This window comes from Helianthus annuus, chromosome 15 (assembly GCF_002127325.2).
Source record: "Helianthus annuus cultivar XRQ/B chromosome 15, HanXRQr2.0-SUNRISE, whole genome shotgun sequence".
NCBI lineage: Eukaryota > Viridiplantae > Streptophyta > Magnoliopsida > Asterales > Asteraceae > Helianthus > Helianthus annuus.
The window spans coordinates 103,909,390-103,915,634 of NC_035447.2; the positions used below are offsets into that span (position 1 = coordinate 103,909,390).

At 33.8% G+C, this 6,245-nt stretch overlaps 1 long non-coding RNA gene across 2 annotated transcripts; it reads right to left on the reverse strand.

Moving 5' to 3' along the window:
• Window positions 1-1,237: 1,237 nt before the first annotated feature.
• Window positions 1,238-5,152, reverse strand: LOC110912084. Of its 2 annotated transcripts, XR_002577676.2 has the most exons (6): window positions 4,806-5,152; window positions 3,850-3,938; window positions 2,950-3,036; window positions 2,047-2,726; window positions 1,743-1,925; window positions 1,238-1,633 (listed from the first exon to the last, which is right to left on the reverse strand). It is a non-coding gene; the product is annotated as an uncharacterized LOC110912084 (long non-coding RNA). The 2 variants fall into 2 exon arrangements; XR_002577679.2 differs by lacking the exon at window positions 2,950-3,036.
• Between the last annotated feature and the right edge of the window lie 1,093 nt (window positions 5,153-6,245).

Consider the following 6,245-nt stretch of genomic DNA (forward strand, 5'->3'; position numbering starts at 1 on the left):
AGTGTGACAACACGCTTTTTGCCACACTTTCTTTTTTCAACTCAAGTGTGACCAAAGGTCGAGTCATCGTAGGTATCATACGACCACATTATGGTTTAGTGGCTGTAGCAACTTAAAAGTGTGGCTAAAGGGTACTACTATTTCTTGCTGGAATCAGACAAAATTGTGGCTAAAAGGTAGCAACGGCCACTTAAGTTTACTTTACATGTGACGGTTTCTATTATATGGTCACATATATTTACTAAAAAGTTTGTTTTAGCCACATCAATTAAAAAAATGTGTGACAAAAAAGGTTGTTAGAATCAAGCATTATGTTCAGTGAGTGTGGCTAAGGGGTAGCAACGGCCACATAAATTTATCGTAAGTGTGACTAGTTCTATTATGTAGTCACATGAATTTATTGTAAGTGTGTCGAAAAAGCATTACTAGACACACAAAACACTTTTGTAATTTTAAGTGTGGCTATTATCTAACATTTGGTCACACATAGTTGTTTTTCCCATGACGTTTGGTACCATCCTGTCACACAAATAAAAAACAAAATGACTATGTTGTGGCTAATGGTTACTTATAGCCACACGAAATTGTGTAATTTTAGGTGTGGCTATTGTTTAACCTTTGGTCACAAATATTTTTTTCCCATGACGTTCGGTATCCTTTCGTCACACAAACAAGAAACAAAGTGACTACAGTATGGATAACAGTTATTTATAGCCACACGATATTTTGTAAATTTAAGTGGTGGCTGTTGTCTAATTTTTGTCACACATAATTTTTTTCTAGTAACATTTGTTATTCTTTCGTCACACAAAAAAAAAAAAAAAATGACAAAAGTGTGGCTAATGGTTATATATAACCACATATATTTGTGTATCTTTAAGTGCAGCTATTTGCTAACTTTTGGTCACACATGTTTATTATCATTCAATGTGGCCATTTTTGTGTAATAGGCCATTTTATTTTCATTTTTTTTGTAAAATTAAAACAGTAAACTTGAGACAACCGAAAAACAAAATAATATTAAAGATAAAATCCATACATAGGTTTTCAATTCAAATACTGAAGACAAACTTTTAATAAAAATTTATCTACAAAATTTGCAATAGGAAATGACTATACACATAAACTGTAAACTATTTCTGTGCTGATTTTTTTTATTACACCACAGTAGTTGATGTTGATGATGAAACTGTTGCTCAAGTTGATCTTGAAACTACTGCTCATGTTGATCTTAAAACTGCTAGGAGACATAAGTAAACAAATGTTGATGATGAAACTGTTGCTCATGTTGATCTTGAAATTGCTGCTGATGTTGAAACAGGAGACAAAAGTAAACATAAACTGTACAGAAGCAGTCTGTCAACACATAATGTAATAACCAACACTACAAGATGACTTAACTGTATTACAGTATCAGCTTGAACAAAATAAAGCAAGAACCTTATTATGACATGTATAAGATTATAGTACCTCTTCTAGTGTTGTATAGCGAAACAAGGTTTCTATAAATTATGCACTATACCCTCAACAATAGCTTGCCATCTAGCAACTGCTCCAACTGATCCATGGGGTTCAGATGTTTGATAGCAACTGCATCTCATGTGTTCAGATCACATACAGGGTACCGAATAAACTGTAAATCAGAACATAACATCCCGATTTGGGATAATAAGAAAAGGATATCTGATTCAAGTAACAATGAATACTAATCAAATTTTGAAGAGAATTTTACAAGATATTACATGCTATCCATATTCCAGTTTTGATGGCCATAGCACCAGCGCTTGATAGCTTCTTGTGGCAGACATGACACTTGAAATGCTTAGGCTTCTGGTGCTGAACCAAGATCTTCTCACCATCGAATTATTTGTCGCAATAATAACACCAATACACCATACATTTGACGATACTCTCTTCTTCTTCCCCTGTGATTGTTATATTTTTCAGCAAATCTAACAAACAAATATATGCAATGGAACAACAAATACATAAGATTACCAAATTAAAAGATGCTTTTATAAAAAAAAAAATTAAAAAAAAGTGTACCAATGGTAGGGATGGTAGTCACAATCTCCCTACTTGGGCTTGTACAAAATGATTGTCTTACCAGCAACATCCAAGCCCAGCATCAATATACCCATTTCTTTCTTGGTGAAAAGCCAGCTAAAGAGTTTGGTAGTAAATGTAAGCCCCATTGTCTGATGAGGACCCCTGCACATAAAGTCATATCAGTCATACTTTACGGCTTTTAACCTGCTTGACACCCCAACCTAACCAATTTTCCACCTCTATGTAAAAGATAATGAGCTTTAGAGACAAGGTCGTCCCTAAAAATCCTTAAAAATTATGTTATGTCCGTATTTGCGTCTAAAAGAAATGACATCCAAAAGGCGCTAGAAACATAAACTTCTAAAATGCACAAATCTTTCACAACTTAAAAGGGTAAAACGCTAGTAACATTAACACATGATTTTGAAAAAATTTGGGCATGACCCGTTCATAAAATGCGTAAATCCCTGTTTGAACCATAACCAAGACAAATACCATTCTACAAGATACTATTGAAACCAAACATCGAATACAAAACAAACTGCGTCTACTAACAAATTGTACAAAAAGTTATTTTGACCCAAAACATTAGTATCAACTAGCGGAAGCGCTTGGCATCACATATGAAGAACACGTGCTCGCTCCAATTCGCCGAGTCGCCTAAATTGAGGATTTACCTACATTTGACAACAAAGCTTTAAAAAGTTAGTCGTTATACTTGTTTGCTTATAAAACCGTCATTTTAGTTCCATTCGTGTACATACTTTCATTTCTCTTACGCATTCGATTATCCAATTAAATGGGCATGACATATACTTTCATACAACTAACCCGTTAGTAGGTGGTGACGACCAAACATGAAATATCGTATAAACCAAAACGTCCATAGCATAATCTAACCTCTTAAGTTACTTCAACCCGATTATCCTTCTAACATTCAACCATTCCATTACTATATCAACACTTCGAAAGTCCGACATTCATAACCTGCACTTTTAAACATACTCGATAATAACTTGGTTAGCAAACCCGTAATCTCAACATATTCAAGTACTACATTTTCGTAAAAAGGTCGCCAACCATTTATATGCATCTATTTAACTACAACACAATGTACGCCTTTCGCATAATTATGTACATGCGTGTATATATATATCCTATATACACATCACGCATACTAGTTTCTACGACTTAAACTCACCATGACTCCAATTATTCATACCTACATACCATCCTATTCACTTAACTTAATTAACACACCTACCTAATCATCATTACATACATCTATCATACTCTTATACAAATTACATGAGACTTAGACTTGGGTTTATAACTTATAATCGTCAAGGGAACACTCGAAATCATGTTTGGGAGGCCCACCGTAGTCCACGGATAATATACCTATGCCTACGATGCATAAATCACATAAATAATATTTTTCACAGAACCTTCACCCGGCCGTGTCAGCTCACCACCCGGCCGTGTCAGCTCTGCACTTTTCCTAGTCATTAATTCTTACCGAAACGGACATAACTCTCTCATTTTTCATCCGTTTTGCGTCACGTTTCTTCCTATATAATTGTAAATTAACATTCTATCATGTGAACTTGAAATCCAACATCCGAGTTAAGGAATTTCTTAACTTATACATGTTTGGCTTATTATTCGTCTACGAATTATTCAACCCGTTCATGCATTTATCAAAATAATCTATTGATTTGACCTCAACTTCATATGAACTTAATAATTAAACATTATATTACTTAAATAAACCAAGAAGTGATTATGGAAATCACTTACCTTACGCATCCATATTCGCTCTCGTTTCCTCATGTCCTCGTGACCCGTTAGCCCTTTATGCTTCCATCCATCTCGACATGATCCCTATACTTTTATTTCGTTGCATCCAAATTCTTGTTAGCATACAAAATTATACATATGAACGATCATATCAATTTACATTTCACATTCGGCTTCATTAACATTTCAACTAGCATATGGTACTACCTTCTAATGCGTGTTTCTTACTAAATCATTTCATCAAACTAACAACATCATTCAAGATTAACTAATTTAGTACTATTCTTGAACCCAACATTATCCTTACTAGAAAATCCACATATCATACAATGACACCACTTTCACCCCTCGATCACAACTACATAATCAACTAAATGCATTAGGAGTGCCATATCTTTATGCATAGAGTACAAGTTCATCATACTAACAATCAACTTTTTCCACATGATTTCTATTTTAAATACACATTTCGTGTTAGTTTGATAACAAATATATTATTACTTCCCTCTATACTTATTTACCCACAATTTGCATACAATTTTTACATATTGTTGTCATTTAGACATTTCATCAAACACTTGGTGTGCATACACCATTTAATGCACAATGTACAACTATTTCATGCTAAATCTTTAAAGTTCTTACTTCCAATCATCAACACAACCAAAACATTAAACTAGCTTCATACCATATTCCACCTAACTTGCAAGAGTTCATCTTATACAACATAATCAATCAAATTTACACATGATTTGAACATGGGTGATTCACCCATGTTACTACCTTCACTATCAATGGTGGTTTCAACTTTAATCATCAAAATTACTTAAAATCCTTCGTAATTCAAGTCCTATTTGATGCTTCTAACACATATTCATGAGTAATTTCACACAATTTCGTGGATTAAACATAAACCCACTTTATACAAGATCATAAAATCTGAAATTACAACTTACCACATGTTTCATATAGCTTTTTGATGTAGAATCTCTACACATGCAAGAGAATTAAGGCTGGATTTTGCTTCAATTCTTCAACATTTCATCATCATGAGAAACCCTTCTTGGCCCTTGGCTTGCATCGACACCAACATCAGACTTATGTCTGATGTTTGTGATCTTCCACTACTTAACCAAACTTTATTTAAAAGGTACAAGATTAACCCTTGTAGTTTTGATAATTTATTTATTTCCTTCTTGTAACTAACATAGAAAAACAAACTAGGTTAACTAATCCTAGTTAAGTTATTTCACACATAATTCTAGTAAATGCCTTATTTATCAACTATTAGATTTTGGGGCGTTACAGTTATTTATCCTCACTTGTTTTATTGAGTTTTCATTTTTGGGGCGTTACAAATTCCTAGGCCGAGCGACTAGAAAAAAGGGCCCCTAAGTCACAACCCAGCTGGCTCATCTACAAATCTGAACTTGAAAGTTGAAACTATTTATAGGGAGCGTGAAAGGCATTAAAAACAAATTTGAGGAAATAAAGCTATAAAAACCAATTCACATGTGCCATCAATTATATATATAATACATGATGCTAACGCCTAGATGAGAAGATAGTAAATAAAGTCCAAAAAAGCCACATCAATAAGGAATATGTATATATTATGGACATCAATTGTGACAACTGTCAATTTTCCGTGTATCCGTACAATAATTAAACAGCAATGCAGATTTCAAGGAGGATATATGTATATATAATACATGATGCAGATTCCGCTGTCGTTACTGCCGCAAATTCAACTGCTCTAGAATCTTCCAAATAAATTCAAGCAGCAATGCAGATTTCAAGGAGGATAGATGGGTTTTAGATTTGGAAGTTATTGGGTGTGTAGATGGCAGGAAATGAAGTTACTGGGTGATTTTTTTTATATTTTTATATAATTCTGATTAATTGTTATGTAGTTTTTTGTGTTTTTTGATCCGGAAAGCCACTTAGCCAAGGCTGGTTAGTGTGCGAAAGGTTTTAATCGCAGTTTAAGTCATGAATGAAATCTTAATCACAATGTTACTTTAGAGGATCCTTCTCGATTTTTTGAATGGTGAAAAAGTTTCGGGCACGACGAAGGTACTGGTAGTTTGACCGTTAACTCATTTGGTGATTTTTATTTAATGCAAACTTACAATATATTTTTATTGGAAAATGTAGGGAGGGTCATCACTATTTTATGATCTATCAGCTCTGTACGATCAAGCTAGAAAGGTTTGTACAAGCTACCTCATCAATGATTCTAGAAATTTTAGTATATTGTGACATATATTTATCTTTTATAGGCCACTATCCTTCAAAAATTGGTTCTTGGCTTGGAGGAATCACTTAAATGGAGAGGTCGATACCCTCGAAGGTACAACTGGATCCTAAACTTTGCACATTGCATCCCATTTTTG